Genomic DNA, 16,579 nt, shown 5'->3' on the forward strand with positions numbered 1-16,579 from the left:
CAAAGATATGTGAGAAAACTTTATGGCTTTGAACAATGCTTCCCAAACTTTTTCAATACTTAGAGAATGAATATTTGTATTACATATTGTAATAAAAAGATAAGGCTTCTTCCATCTAGAGACAGCAGAAGTTGAAACTCCACACCCCCCCCTCCCCCGTCAGCAATGCCCCTGTCAGCAATGCCCCCTTGAGGGCTGCAATTTTTTTTTTTTTTAAAGATTTTATTCATTTATTTGACAGAGACACAGCAAGAGAGGGAACACAAGCAAGGGGAGTGGGAGAGGGAGAAGCAGGCTTCCCGCGGAGCAGGGAGCCCGATGCGGAGCTGGATCCCAGGACCCTGAGATCATGACCTGAGCCGAAGGCAGACGCTTAACGACTGAGCCACCCAGATGCCCCTTGAGGGCTGGAATTTTAATGTCTTCACATACCTATAACTCACTGGAGGCCCCTGGTTAGGGTGCTCGACTTAAAAATTGTGTGCTGAAATAATTAAAATGGTAAATTTTATATTGTGTACATTTGTACATTTAACCACAATAAGAAAAATTGTGTGGTAGCAGTAAAAATTCTAGGATTCTTAGAACTGTAGAATTTTGGGGCGCCTGGGTGGCTCAGATGGTTAAGCGTCTGCCTTCGGCTCAGGTCATGATCTCAGGGTCCTGGGATCGAGTCCCACATCGGGCTCCCTGCTCCTTGGGAGTCTGCTTCTCCCTCTGCCTCTCTCTCTCTCTCTCTCTCTCTCTGTCTCTCATGAATAAATAAATAAAATCTTTAAAAAAAAAAAAAAAAAGAACTGTAGAATTTTGGAATTTTAAAATTGTCTAACTCAACTAATTTTAAAACGGAAACCTTTTGTTGATTCTACAATCTGCTTAACTCCTACAGTTGGGTAGCTGAGGTTTGCCGAGGGAAAAATCACATAGCAGGTTAGACTGATATCACTAAAATTACATGGTTTCAAACCTCCTGTAAGGCATCAATTAATTCTTAAAATAGCCTTTGTTCAGCTGCTTTTGTTTCCTTTGCTGTCTTCCAGACCTTCACTATTTTCCTCAAGCTTCTGTACGGTATTTTCACTCTCAGCAGATACCCTAGCTCCAGGTTAAACAGGACAATTGGGGCCAACAGGTGTGATCTCCCTGCACTTGCCTTTTCCTTTCCCAACCTGTGAATTGGGCAATACCTAATTACAAAATTACAGAAATGTAACTCGAATCCAGTTGCTTCTCCCCACCTCTTCTGCAGCCGCCCTGGGTCAAGCCACCAGCATCTTGAACCTCTTTTGCAGCAATAGCCTCTTTTTTTTTTAAGTGAACTATCTTTCTACTTACACTGTTTACCCCTTACTGTGTATTCTCCAACAGCAGTCAGAGTAGTCCTTTAAAACTAAAGTCAGAGGTGCCTGGGTGGCTCAGTTGGTTGTGTGTCTGCTTTCGGCTCAGGTCATGATCTGAGCATCCCTTATGGGATTACAATTTTTTATGTAAGTGAAGAAAATCTTTGAATCCATTTAAAATTCTTAAATTCTCCATGTGAGATTTTATGATAGTCACTTTAGCAGTGGAAATGGGGGGCATACTTATAGATATTGTCTCCCAATGGGAGCTTTAGGCCCCACATGGTAGAATAAATTATGAGGTCCCAAAGATATGTGAGAAAACTTTATGGCTTTGAACAATGCCATTGGGGTTGGAGTTCTGGGATCGAGCTGTGTGGGGCTCCCTGCTCAGTGGGGAGTCTGCTTCTCCCTCTGACCCTCCCCCCTGGTCGTGTGCACGCTCTCTCTCTCTCATTCTTAAATAAATAAAATCTTAAAAACAAAAAACGAAGTCAGAACAAGATGCTGCCCTGCTAAAAACATTCCAGGATCTTCCCATCACCTTAGAATAAAATCAAACCCTTTTCCATGGAGTCAGGACAAGTGAATCACTATATTATATTGGTGTTATCTCCTGAATAATAGTTTTGAATTAGTGCTTTCCTTTCAATTCCCTTATGCCCTTGTTTAGGCCCTGATATTTCTTACATAGACTGCAGCCTCCTTGCTTCCAGTCTTCCTTGCCTTAATGAAGTCTCCACACAGTTGCCAGAAATCTACACCATTATTTCTGATCCTGGCATTTCCTTGCTTAAAACCCTTCAGTGGCTCTCCATTCCTAAATGTAATCAATATAAAAAATTATTCATAAGTACAGCACAACTCAATTTGGATTAGCTGCGTTTCAAGTGCTCAAAGCACATGTGACTAGTGATTACTATATTGGGCAGCACAGGCCTAGCATAGCATATGTAATGAACAAATGAATGTCGAATGAACAAATGAGGTTACATGGTTTACCTGAAGAACCAGGATGGAGCTAGGACTAGGACACAGATAACTGATTCCTAGACTGAGGCTATTTCTGCTGTTTGTGCTGGGCATTTCTCATCTCTTTCCCACTCCCCACATCATCCCATTCCTCTCCTCCCACCCAGCATTAAGGGCCTGTATTCCCAGGCAAAAAATTTAAAAGTGATTAAACCCATTATGATTATTTACATAATACTGTCCAGTAGTATGAACACACAATACTAGTAAACTGGGGTGAACTGTCTACAGTGAGAACTATTTTAAGAACAAGACAAAAGGCTGTTTGAGAGATAAGAGGGAAAAGAAGTTTTGAGACAAAAGAAAATTATGTTAACTGTCAGCATTTGTGTCAAGTTGAACACTTGATTTAGTTTTTTAAGTTGTTTACACTAATTACTAAGTGTTGTTTGGGGGTAAGAGTATATATCAGTTGATGATCTTGCCCCAAGTGCCAAAATGTTTTGTTTATCATTTGAATTGATGGTGGCAAGATTCCAGTTAGGTTGAGCAGTTTTATAATTGTTTTAAGAAATGTATTTAACATTCTACAAAGGATGTCAGTATTACAGTTTTTATTTTAGCAGTCTTAAATGGTCATTAATGTAGTTATAACAAACATTAAAGATTATACATTGCTTTCCATTTAGAAAAATTAGCCTTATGTAGTCTGGCCGACTTCCAACTTAGATATAAGAAGCTTTATTTTGATTTTTACTGTGGCTACATATACCTTCTTCATTTCTCTTTATAAACTATTAATTTTTTTGTTTGTGTTTTTAAATATCATTCACTTAGCTACTTCACATCAGTAACGGGCAAAGTTTTATTAGATATATAATTTGTCCAATTTAGGAACTATCTCTTTACACTTGATAAAGATTTCTATACACTACACAATATGCTCTATACTTGGTTAGTTGCGTAGGTTTAAATTGATGGCAGGCTGATCAAGAATGCTAATGATCTGTTACTACAAAATGATTTATTATGAATGGAAAGGGGCTTCTTTTCTTCCAGGTCAACCATTTTAGATTATAGTGGCTGTTTGGCAATATTTCATACCTATGCATATAGGTCTATGAAGCCCAGGAATTTTGTTAGTTAGCCCTTATGTCTTATTTCCTAACACTGGCATTTATAAAAACTTGAGAACTTAACTGCTGTGGGGATGATAAAAGAATTTAAGATTGATCACTAAGACTGTAGAATAGAAAAGTGAATTTTATTTTGAGAATCTTGTAAAACTAATATTTACCTTTTATCCAGTAAATCTAGTACTATATTTGAATTCTGTATACACATGTGTAATGCTACCATGATGGAAGCTGTGGGAACAATATTTATGTACAGTAATGTAAATGGGAAGTATTATGAAGGATTAACTGACAGTTGGACTCTATTAATTAAAGCATTCCTTAGTAGGTTCACAAGAGCAAACACATTTAATATTCATTGCTTTGTCCACTTTTAAAAAATAATGATTCACATCTTATATGCTATTTTTTCCATCTGTAAATTGATGAATTTATTCAATCCTCACAAATAGTTGTGATCTTTAATGTACTCATGCCTCACAAATTACGGGTATGTTTTCAAACACACTGGCAGACTTTGTTTCTCAATTTTTCCTCTATTCTATGTTTGAGAAAAATAGACTTTGTTTAGAATATTAGCTTTTTGCTTTTCCTAATCCATATGTCTGTCTAAGGTTAAGGAAGCTTTGATAGCTACCTTTCCAAAAATGTTTTACATTCAAAATTTAGTTCTTAGAGGAGACCTTCAGTTTTGGCCAATACTTTGTCAATTTTACTTAAGTTATAGTCAGAAGTATTAGAAATTAAATTATGTTTTCATTCACCTCACACCCTTGATTACTATTTTTGTGGATTATTTAGGATACTAAGACAAATCTAATATGCTTCTTATCTAAAGTGACCATATCCCCTGGCTTACCAGGTCTGGTTAATATCTATTGTTCTGGTTTAATTATTAATAGGGCTCCTGTTTACCTCAAAAGTGTCCTGGTTTGGGTGATAAATCATATGGTCAGAAGCTTTAAGGCATTTTAAGTATAAACTAATAAAGAAGGGAAGATTTAAATGACTCTTTGTAGTCAAGAGTATTTCCTTCACAGCTATGTACAGACCAATCTAAATTATTTTTAAAGAATATTTTGGTATAGCCATAAAAGGATTGTACTTTTTGACTTAATTGATACTACTTTGAAATTCCCTATGAGTTGAGAAGTGGTTTGTTTAATACTGATAGGAAATGGATTCAAAACAATTAGCTATAGTAAAATACAAAGTACTTTTCCTACATATCTTCTCTTTGAACCTAAAAATAACTGTGTCATAAAGGTAGAACAGTTACAGTTTTCATCTTTTTACAGAGGTTGAGAAATTAGGTGGTTTGACTAACACTATATATACAAACTAGTAGGTAAGTTGACTCAAGACTCCAAACCCAGTTTTCTGGCTATATAAATGCTGTATCTATGCTCTTTTCAGTACAACATGCTATTTTTGAATAATAAAATCTACATAAAGCTTATTCTGTGCTTTTCTATTTTTTTAACTTAGAAACTATTTTTGAGAAAGTAACCAAATAAAGTTTCTGAATTTTGATCAATAATTATATCAAAAAAAATGATTACCTACAGGCTCATTTGCAGTCCTGGTACATTTTTCTATTTATTTCAGAAAACTTAGAAGAGGTTACTAAAAGGACTTAAAAAAAAAATTTTTTTTTTAAAGATTTTATTTATTTATTTGACAGAGAGAGACAGCGAGAGAGGGAACACAAGCAGGGGGAGTCAGAGAGGGAGAAGCAGGCTTCCTGCCGAGCAGGGAGCCTGATGTGGGACTTGATCCCAGGACCCTGGGATCATGACCTGAGCCGAAGGCAGAGGCTTAACAACTGAGCCACCCAGGCGCCCAGGACTTTAAAATTTGATAGTAATTTAAGTCTCATAATTTAGAAAAGGAAAATAAATTGGGCTCTCTCACTCAGAGTTGGAGTGAAGCACCTACTATATGGGCCAATCTCAGTTCGTTTTGTAGACTTTTTGCTTTAATAATTGTACTTCATAGAAATTATGGCACGTGCGTTATTTTACATGTCTTATAATGGTGGATATTTGAGAGATGAATATAAATTGACTTTTAATGGAGTTAGCACAAGTGTTCATATTAGCTTTCCCAGCCCTAAGTTTTAGCTTCTTCCATGTTGTAAGTTTAAAATTAAATTGATGGAGGGGTCTTGAATTATGTTGTTATCTCAGAAGGGACCAGAGCAGGGAGTGCTCCAAAAAACTGACTATGTTGTACATCAATGATGGCATATAGACATATTCCTGGCCTATAGTATTATGCAAGTCCTGAGCTGGAGACAGGACCCAGGATTTAAGATTTAAGCTCTAGCCCTATCTCTGATAATCTGCATGTTTCCTAGACAAATTTTATTTCCCCAACCAAAAAATGAGAATACTCATACTTGCTGTGTCCAAAGGCATTATTATAAGAATGAAATAATATATGTGACATTTCTTTTTTAAAAAAGATTTTATTTATTTATTTGACAGAGAGAGAGAGCATGAGGGGGGAGGCGCAGAGGGAGAAGCAGACTCCTCGCTGAGCAGGGAGCCTGACATGGGGCTTGATGCCAGGACCCTGAGAGCATGACCTCAGCCGAAGGCAGATGCTTAACTGACTGAGCCACCCAGGCGCCCCTATGTAAAATTTCTTCAGGAAGACTTCATAGAAGTTTGAAGCAACCTGCCTATTGAGAGCAGAGTGGTAGAAGGCTTTCCAGGCAGAAGGCATGTGCAAAGGTTCTGCTATGGGGAATCATTGTGAGTTCTAGAAATTGTAAGTATATAATAATGTATTTGTATAGGTTGACAGTGGGAAATCAGCAGGAGCTCCACCTAATTTGTTGAATGAATTTTAAGTTTTAATAATAATCCTACTGAGCAAGTAATTTAATTCCTCTGTTCCTCAGTTGTTTGTCAGTGATACGAAGATAATACATACCTTGGATATTTTGCATACAAGATTGTTGACAGGATTGAATGATTATAAATGTATCCAAATAGTATAAGAAACTGTGGTTAATAGTAGATAGATTTAAGAAGTACAGCTAATCAGAGAGGTCTCTTACTTGCTAAAGTTATGTAATTATAGTGAAATTATTGAATTGCTATGAAAATTGAGACATTTATAATTATAGAAAGGATTAAATTACAACTTAAGTGCTTTCACATATCTTATTTGATTCACGTAATTAAATTTAAATGAGTCAGGTAGAATTATTATATTGGTGTTATTTCTGTTATATTCCAAGGGACTTTAAAAATCATCTAGCCCAACAACAAAACTGTATAGAAAGGAGAAACTAATTTCTTCATGTATTTTAGAAATTTGTGGTTGTAAGAAATTATTTACCTAACAGAGATTTATGATCTACTCAGCTTCAGGTGCAAGAAAGGGGGTATTGGCATCAAGTTGATTGTGATCTGATCTAATTTAGTGAAGATCTGAGTATATTTGATAACTCCTTCTGAAAACAGTATACAACTCAACCGCAAGCATGAGGATGTCTTTTTTTTTTTTTTTAAAGATTTTATTTATTTATTTGACAGAGAGAGACACAGCGAGAGAGGGAACACAAGCAGGGGGAGTGGGAGAGAGAGAAGCAGGCTTCCCGCGGAGCAGGGAGCCCGATGCGGGGCTCGATCCCAGGACTCTGAGATCATGACCTGAGCTGAAGGCAGACGCTTAATGACTGAGCCACCCAGGCGCCCCAATAGTATCTCTTCTTAATCATCTTTGTTCAATAGTATGTGTCCTTACTTTTTTTTTATTTCTATGCCCTTTTCAGTCCAATTTTTCTATTTCACCCTTATGAATTCCCTAATTTAACCACTAAGAGAGAGTTATTTTTAAAAACTCAGATACTGGTTTTAACAGAATTCAAGTTAAATGAAAAGATGATATGCTTTTAATTAGATTTTTTTATTTATACCTATTTCTTCTTCATTTTCTCTAAACTAAGTTTTTATAATTATGCAACAAACATATTTACTTAAGTAAAGCACATAACTGGCTATTTCAATTTTCTGTTTTTAATCTACTTGACTAGAGCCTTCCTCTAAGGTATTCTTCTGAGCCATGCTCCAAGATCACGTAAAGGTTATAATGAATTAGTTCTTGTAACCAGACCCTCTTGGACATAGTCCAACACAAACTTGTACTATTCAAAATTCTGTGTTTTGCTATAATGAGAAGTGTTGTTACTTGAGGGTCCAATGTAGTCAATCTAATTTTACAATAATTTTAGCAATGTAAACTAAACAATAAAGCCTTTGGATCAATACTGGACATAAAACTATTTACAGAGTACATACTAATTGTTCATTTGGTGCTGTCTGGTCCTTTAAAACTTGGTAGCCAAATTCAGGAAATGAAATGTCGTTTATTAGAAAATAACTTTCTCACAAAAGATCAAGTTTCAATGCATCTCAGGTTTTGTGGGAATGGATCAAATACATCAGGCAAAAATAGGCTAAAGTTCCTCACTTGCCATTTGAAATTGCTTTACTCATTTCTCAGGAAAACCATTTTAGTTGCATAGTGTATTAGTTAAAATTATATTGGTCAATTAAGGAAAAAGCAGTTTGATCCTATTTGTCCTATAATAGTGAGGTACTAGATACCTCTTGGATCCTGCTTGCTTTAGCAATTCCAATGGCAACTGGATTCATGACGGTGAAACCTGACAGCCCTTCACCTGGCGCTTCTCTGTGGCCTTTGGAAACAGAAGCACCCCCTTAAAGTGTGAGGAAATTAGCAACCTATGAGGCAACCCTTAACTGACAGAAGTCAGAACTGGTGGATAAATGCTTCTCTCTCATCTTCTGGTGGGCAAGCCTGAGGCAGCTTCATGGCTACTAAGGGTCCTGGGATTGAGCCCCATTTGCCTGTTACAATTGAAGGAAGCACTCCAAGATGCACTGTGGTTTTGGCTTTCCCTCCCTCCCCATTTTCTTCTAATTCCCAGCTCTTATTCCCAGGGATGACTTCTCAAATAGAGAATTTGCATATATGGAGGACTCAGGCTCTGTTTTCCATGGAGAACCCAAACTAAGAGATAAAGGTTAAACATCAGATTTCCATTTCAGGGGTGCCTGGCTGCCTCGGTTGGTAAAGCATGTGACTCTTGATCTGAGGGTTGTGAGTTCAAGCCCCATGTTGGATGTAGAGCCTACTTAAAAAAAAAAAAAAAGATTTCCATTTCACTATTTTTTATTTTTAAAGATTTATTTATTTATTTTAGAGAGAGACAGAGTGCATGCAAGGGCGAGGCACAGAGGGAGAGAGAGAGAGATTGAATCTCAAGCAGACTCCCTGGGGAGCATGGAGCCCAAGGTGGCGCTCAGTCTCTGGACCCTGATATCATGACCTGAGTCGAAATCAAGACTTGGACGCTTAACCAACTGAGCCTGCCAGGCGCCCCATCCATTTCACTATTTTTAAGTTATTAATAGAAAATTTAACTTTTGGGTGTACCTTCTGGCTCAGTTGGTAGAGCATGTCACTCTTGATCTTGGGGTTGTGAGTTCAAGCCCCATGTTAGGCATAGAAATTACTTAAAAAAAAAAAGAAAATTTAACTTTTGAAAGTTTGCATGTGTGGATGGGACAGTCAGATTAACTGTATGCAGTAATTTTTAAGGATGTTAATATGACCCAAGACTGAACTTGTGCATTTGAGGCTATTTTTGTGATAGTGACAATGGTTTGATTTGAAGGAACTTACACTCTTGCTCAGTCTCTTATAGGCAAGAGAATCTTTTCTTGCCACTTTTCAAACTGTTTTGGACATTAGAATAATCTGGAAAATATGTAAATATGTAGATTCATAGGATCTACCCACCAGAGATTCTAATGTGATATGTCTAGAATGGAGTTTAGCAATCTGCATTTTTAATAAGCATCCTCCAGGTGAGTCAGATAGTCCAGAGACTACACTTTGAGAAGCACTGATACGTTATTACAGTGATAATGCCGCTGAGGATAATCTGTGACTATGAAATAAATGAAAGCCAGTTTACTCCACAGGGACTGAATTAGTATCAGGATACCATTAATCACATGTTCTAATAAATTGAACTAATAAACCACAGACTGGGCAGTCAGATTAAAAAGAACCCAATTTTAATTTCCGAGTTGCTTGGTCTTCCTCTGTAGAAATTGGATTTGGTATTACTTACTTGGCTTTAACATTAGTATAAACATGTGGTTTGTTATGGTACCAATGAACTGCTGAGAATTTAATTTATGCTAGATGTGTTTAATTTACACTTATTGATGGAAATAGAACAATGCACCATTCATCTCAAAGATGTAAACACTCACATCTTAACAAGTAAAGCTGTGGGGAAAGAGACTGATTATTGTCATGCTGGAATGGACGGAACAGCTTTTCTTGCTGAATGGCCTGTAGCCAGGTCCCAGTGGTTAGTTCGATATTATAGTTAAAAAATAGTATACTTACTCCGAACAACATATGTTTGTTTTAAATTTTGTTAAACAATTGCTTGGAAAGTGACTAGAGCAGAATTTAACAGCTCACTAAAATGCTATGTAGATGGTATTTACCATTCAGTAATTATTATGTTATTGAAAATTGGTTACGATATTAATATTTTTAGAGATGTGACTGATTTTACCATCTACTTTCAGTTAGGAGACCTTGCCCTCCAAATTTAGACCTGTATATGTTAAATGTAAGTTTTTAAAGAAAGATCTACATCACAGAATTCTACAATACTGTTCCATGTCCGTATATGTAGCTACATAAAGTTACTGATATTGTATTTCTTAATGTTTCAAGATTCGTTTAGAAATTCATTAGATTTAAAATGTTTTCATGTTGGAGGGAAGTGTTTCTAACTCCTAATCTAAATCGTTGTAGTAACGATAGGCAAAGAACCTTCAAGGGAATAGACTTAAGATAGAACTTTGAAACTAAAAATTTGCCATGCAAGTTATATTTTCACTTTGTCAGTAATACATAACTTCTAAGGCAATAGTTTTCTGATTACTTTTAAGTCTATATGTCTTTAAGGATGAGCTATAACATTTTCTATTTCCTTTTTTCCTATTTCTATTTAGTCTTTGATCCGTAGCAAGTTTGGTTGTTAGTGCCGATTTATCCAAATTAGCTATTTTATGCAGAAATTTAAAAAAATTCTTTTTTTTTTCAAGTAAGCTCTATGCCCAATGTGGGGCTTGAACTCACGACCCCAAGATTAAGAGTTGCATTTTCTACCGACTGAGCCAGCCAGGCGCCCCTATAAAGAAATATTTTAAAAATATATTTTAAATTTATGTTACTCCCTGCCTTCTTTTTAATTGTTTATAGTAATATCCACGCTAAATGCATGAAAATAAATATGCAAATTGAATACTAACTTAATGAGTAGTCAAATAAAGCTAGATTGTTTATGTATCTAATAAAATAGTTTTAGTAAGAATATTATATAATTAGTGGACTACATTGGTGAAGTGATATTATTGTCTTTAGGTATACCATCTACATACAAGCTTTTCACTTTAAGAGAAAAACAATTTGGGGCTCCTAGCTGGCACAGTCACTAAGCATCTGATTCTTGGTTTTGTCTCAGGTCATGATCTTGGGGCCCTGATCTCAGGGTCATGAGATCGAGCCCCGTGTTTGGCTCCATGCTCAGCAGGGAGTCTGCTTGGTATTCTTTCCTTCTACCCCTTCCCACTGCTCATGCCTGTGTGCACGCACTCTCTTTCTCTCAAATAAATAAATAAATCTTTTAAAAAAATCTCTCAGGAAATTAAAGTTGATTGCAAGAGCTTTGTGTTATAAGTGGATCTATTTGTTGTTTCTAATATCAATTCATAATCTATTTCCTGCTTGTTATTTACACACTGGAAGATGGGTCATCAACCCAACTTTATTTATTTATTTATCTTTAAGGGTTTTTGTTTTTTGTTTTTTTAGTAATCTCTACACCCAGCATGGGGCTTGAACTCATGACCCCTAAGATCAAGAGTTACATGCTCTTCCACCTGAGCCAACCAGGTACCCCCTTGACCCAACTTTAGTTAGGCAAGCTCTTAGAATGTTTTGTCACACTATTCTGAACTCCCTTTTGACCCATGATATAACATTTCATAATATCTCACGTGTGAACTTATCTCATTGGTTTCATCTCATAATCAATTTATCATTTATTTAGTATTACTTTTAGAAAATGTTAAATCCTATTCCATCTTACTTCTTACACCTAACACATTTTGGACTCAATCTCTCTATCATTATTTATTACCAAGAGAATGAAATATAATTTAATATTGACCTATAATAAATTTAATTTGGAAGATAATCTTTTGGAGGAGCAAACATATTCTAGAGCCCTGAAGAAATAATTCAATTAGTACTAGAAAGAGCACAAGCCTTAGAGCATATAGAAATCTTTGGCCAACTAATCTGATGTCATATAAAATAATAGATACAGGGGTGCCTGGGTGGCTCAGTCATTAAGTGTCTGCCTTCGGCTCAGGTCATGATCCCAGGGTCCTGGGATCGAGCCCTGCATCGGGCTCCCTACTTGGCGGGAAGCCTGCTTCTCCCTCTCCCACTCCCCCTGCTTGTGTTCCTCCTCTTGCTGTCTCTCTCTCTCTGTCAAATAAATAAATAAAATCTTAAAAAAAAAAAAAATAATAGATACAAATAGATATGAAATGTCTTTGAAAAACCTAGATATGAGACATAAGTAAGGTATAATTTGTACTATCCATGCTACAGTTCCTTCCTTTGGTACAGATGATTGAAATTTGAAATTTTAGGGGTTCCTGGCCAGCTCAGTCAATAGAGCATGCAACTCTTGATTTCAAGGTTTTGAGTTCAAGCCCCACATTGGGTGAGGAGCCTACTTAAAAAAAAAAAAGAGACTCTCCTTTGCCTAAGGAACCTATCTGCATAATAAGGCAACCTTTATTTTTCCAAATACCTCCTTTCACCTTCTTGCTAATGGTCTTCCTCCCCTTTGTATCATCAGACCCTACCCCTCTCCTTGCTCAGATAAGCTTCATGTTGCCTCATTGTCTTTGGAATTTCACGTCCATATGGATTCCCTGAAGGACTATTAAGTTTGATTTTCCCCTGTTAATCTGTCTCATGTCAATCTGATTCTGAGTCCAGCTAGAAGGACCATAGGGCAGTAGAAGGCCTTTCTCCTTGACACCTTCCAAGGTTGCTAATTTAGTTTTTATCTCTCTGACAGAAATAAAATGTATATTCCAAGCTAAGTTTTGACATCTCTTACTTAAGCCATTTGTTGAAATTTATGATATATTATTTTAAAGAAGTGGGAAGGATATTGACATTTGTTGCACCTATCGTGTTCTAGTGACTATGCTAGGTGTTTTAGGCACAGTATCTCATTTAATCCTCCCAAAAACTGAGAGAATGGTATGAGCTTCCTTAACTTACAGGCGGAGAAAAGAGAATTCAGAGTTAAATAATTCCCAAGGGTAAACTAGTTTGTAACAGCCAGTATTCAAATCCATCTTAGTTTGACTCAAAAGCTCATATGTTTTCCAGTATACTACCTTTTCTCTTGATTGTAAAAATGAGAAACAAATGAAGTGATTATTTTTTAGAGTCCACTTGGACTGAGCTAAATTTACCAAAGTTAAGAAGTGTCCCTCAGGTAGAAGTTTACCTGTGAAAAAATAAGGGGATTAGGAGAATTAACATTTAGTTCTAGGAATCAGAATTGGAATTTTTGAGCCTTTGGTTCTCAAGCTTTCTGTGGTCCCATTTCTTTGGAATTCCTCAAGTTAAAAACATTTAAAACATTTTTTGAGAACTTGTGTGCAAAGCACTGTATTAAGAAACTTACCCCTTAAAAAGCAGGTTCTATTACCTCTAAAATGGGTTTTGAATCCCGCAGTTCTGGTCTTTATAACCTTATTGAAACTTTCCTGCCAATTCTAACCAAATTTTTTATTTAATTTTATTTATTTTTCGGATTTTATTATTTATTTGAGAGAGAGTGAGGGCCAGAGAGATCACAGAGTGAGAGGGAGAGGAAGAAGCAGACTTGCTGCTGAGCAGAGAGCCCAATTCGGTGATCCATCCCAGGACCCTGAGATCATGACCTGAGCCAAAGGCAGACAACCAACTGAGCCACCCAGGCGCCCCTCTAACCAAATTTTAGAAGTACTAACTTCTTAGGCAAATCCTAAACTATATCCATGTAAGAGTGCCTAAAACAATACACACACACACACACACACACATATATATGAAAAAATATATATGTATGTGCACATATGTACTAAGAAAATAAACATTTTTATTGTTTATGAGCCAGCAGAGACTCATAACATAATTTTACCTTTTTACAATTCTTTTAGAAAATGTAGATTAGATTTCATGTAATATTCAGATGACTCAATGTAGGATAGTGAAAAATACTAGTCTGGGCTGGTATTCAGGAAACTGGGATGTTCTGGCCCCAGCTCTACCTTTAGATTGAATAATAGTGATTTAGCTACATTTTGGGGCTTTCTATTCAACTGAAAAATGAGGAGTTGGATGCATTAGTTATTTATTTTCAAGTAGGCTCCCGGCCCAGGGAGGAGCCCAACGCAGGGCTTGAACTCATGACCCTAAGATCAAGACCTGAGCTGAGATCAAGAGTCAGATGCTTAACTAAGCCACCCAGGTACCCCTGCATTAGTTATTCTTTAAGAGTTCTTCAAGTTTAAAAATTTCATGATTCTAAGTGCTTTTTGTAGGAAACATATGAAGAGTTCAGGAAGGAAAGAGGTTGCAGTTGTTAAGAAAGCTAGCATTGTTGACAGTAAGAGTCACTATGTGAAACTGAGTGGCTAGGAATAAGGACAAATGCATCCCCAACTTAAAGAATAAAGAGATTTTTAGATGAGTAGAATACTTTTTGACCCGGGCCCTGAGATAATGTAGGGCTATATAAAATACACACACATACACTTACAGCTCCCTAATTTGATTTATAAATCCACATGTCCTTAATTTTAACAAAACATCACAATGCATCAGTATTTTAAAGAGATCAATTTACAGGAAATACATGAAGGTCATATTTAATAGAACTTTCATATATTTGAAACTGAAAATTCTATTATATGAAAGCTGTAGAATCCTTTTCCAAAGTGTAGTTAGGCTTGAAATTTTACCCATAGATTTTACATGAAATATATAGCTAGTTTCTAAATAGCTTTCCTCAAAACCATAAACATAAAAAATGCTTACTTAAATAAATTGGAATCCCCATTTAAGTTTATCTTTAAACAATAAGCCCTGTATTTTAAACACAGTATAGTTTAAAAATTTTAAATTAATATGTATAACATACTTACCAGAAACGCTAAAAGTATACTCTAATGACATATATCTATATCTTGCCTGGAAACTAATTGAAAAGAGAAGCATTCAACCGATGAAAAATTTTGATCCATATTTCCCCCTAAAATAGTCAGAATACAGTTTATGCTGAATAAAATTAATTTCAGTTTGCTGAATCAGCATATTCCTTATGCAGATTCAACATTACATAGCTTTTTAGAAGTTTAGCTGAATTTTCAGAAATTTTGCCTCGGAGTGGGACTGAAAAGCATCCAAACCTTCCCTGCAAAAAAATATCTCATCTGAACATTATTTCTCACTTAAAAAAAAATTCTTTAGTAACATCCTAAAGAAATTCTTAGAGCCTTTGAGTTTGAACATCATGACAAAGTGAGGACCCTAGGGACAATGAAAAAGATGCATCAGTCTTGCTCAGTTTAAGACAAAGTCATATTAAAATGACCTACAAATAGCTCTTGACAGGAAAGTATGCAGTACAATTCTGTTTTAAAAAGTTATTTTAAATCCCAGATAAATTCATATGTCAGCTGCTATGTTAATTGAATGCCCAGAAGATATGTGCATTCAAATCAATCCAATATTAATAACTAAGGGGGTAGTTTGGTAACCAAAATAAATATAAAGGGATTGGTAACTTTTATTTTAAATGACACAAACTACTTAAAATAAATTAATTGCATCAATGAAAGAGAGGGGTAAAAGAATTATTTTAAAATATAATATAAAGGAAGATCCAAACAACTTAAAAAGTTTTTCAGACCTAATAGGCATGACAAAACCTGTCTTCATTCCTTTCTATTCAGCTCAGCAAGTACTTTTGAGCTCCAATAGTTAATCAGTTACCAGATTCCACAATCTTTGTTTTTCACACTCCTCAATTCTTACCTGTGAATTGTTCCTGTAATGTACTTAGGATCACCAGGCAGGCCAACACTATTTTTCTATGCCTTAAAAAGGCAATTATTATCATATTCACAATTAGATTTACCATATGAAATTGTTACCATATAGCAACAGCCTATAAAACATAACAGTATATTATCAAAGAAGTAGATGGCTTAAGATGAATCATTAATAAGTGAAATATATTTAGCAAAATTATTCAACCCAGCTTTCTTCATGACTATAGCCATGCCCAACTTAAAAAAAGTGTAGCAAAAGTATAATGTATTATATACCAAATAATCTTTATCTAAAAAAAATCGATGAACTTATGTATAAGTATTATAAAATAATATCTAACCAACTTTACAGAAAAGGTATAATCCAGGTATTATGTTAAAAATAGATATCTGTTTAAACATCATTTCTTAATTTAACCTTTCAAAAGTGCATAGAAAATTGAGGAATATAAAAAACATATTAACTTACCCTTCAATTTATTTAGAAAACCTCTGTTCTGGGTCAAAAGCGCAAGGTGTTTCACTTCTGACTTCTGAAGCTACGAACTTAAACGGTAAATCAGAGGAAGCCACCTCTCTGGACCATGCTAGGGTTTGCTAGACAGTACTGCTATGTAGAAGAGTCCTGCTGCATCTAAGCTCTATACAGTGTGCAATGGATAACCTAATATGCTTTCATTTAACTGGCTGGGCAGGTTTCTACCGTCTGTGGAACATGGAATCAAACCAGAATGTGTTGGCATAACAGGCCGGTCAAACCGGTTCTTCTGTAGCTCCAGAACCTGTCCAACCAGTCTGCATCAAAGGCCGGCCAGCAAGCTGCAGCGGCTCAGCTCTGAGCTGGTATGGCTGAGTTATCCCCACCTCC

The 16,579-nt window shown here is 35.9% G+C and overlaps 1 protein-coding gene across 3 annotated transcripts in view; it reads right to left on the reverse strand.

The window, feature by feature from the left end:
* The window catches only part of RBBP8 (RB binding protein 8, endonuclease), a 106,050-nt gene extending 89,702 nt beyond the window's left edge, over nt 1–16,348 (reverse strand). For all 3 annotated transcript variants that reach the window (XM_078060520.1, XM_078060514.1, XM_078060515.1), the window contains exon 1: nt 16,181–16,348. The gene's annotated coding sequence lies outside the window, so the exon portion shown is untranslated. The remainder of the gene's footprint in view (nt 1–16,180) is intronic.
* Nucleotides 16,349–16,579: the final 231 nt, after the last annotated feature.

This window comes from Halichoerus grypus, chromosome 13, assembly GCF_964656455.1.
Source record: "Halichoerus grypus chromosome 13, mHalGry1.hap1.1, whole genome shotgun sequence".
Classification (NCBI taxonomy): Eukaryota; Metazoa; Chordata; class Mammalia; order Carnivora; family Phocidae; genus Halichoerus; species Halichoerus grypus.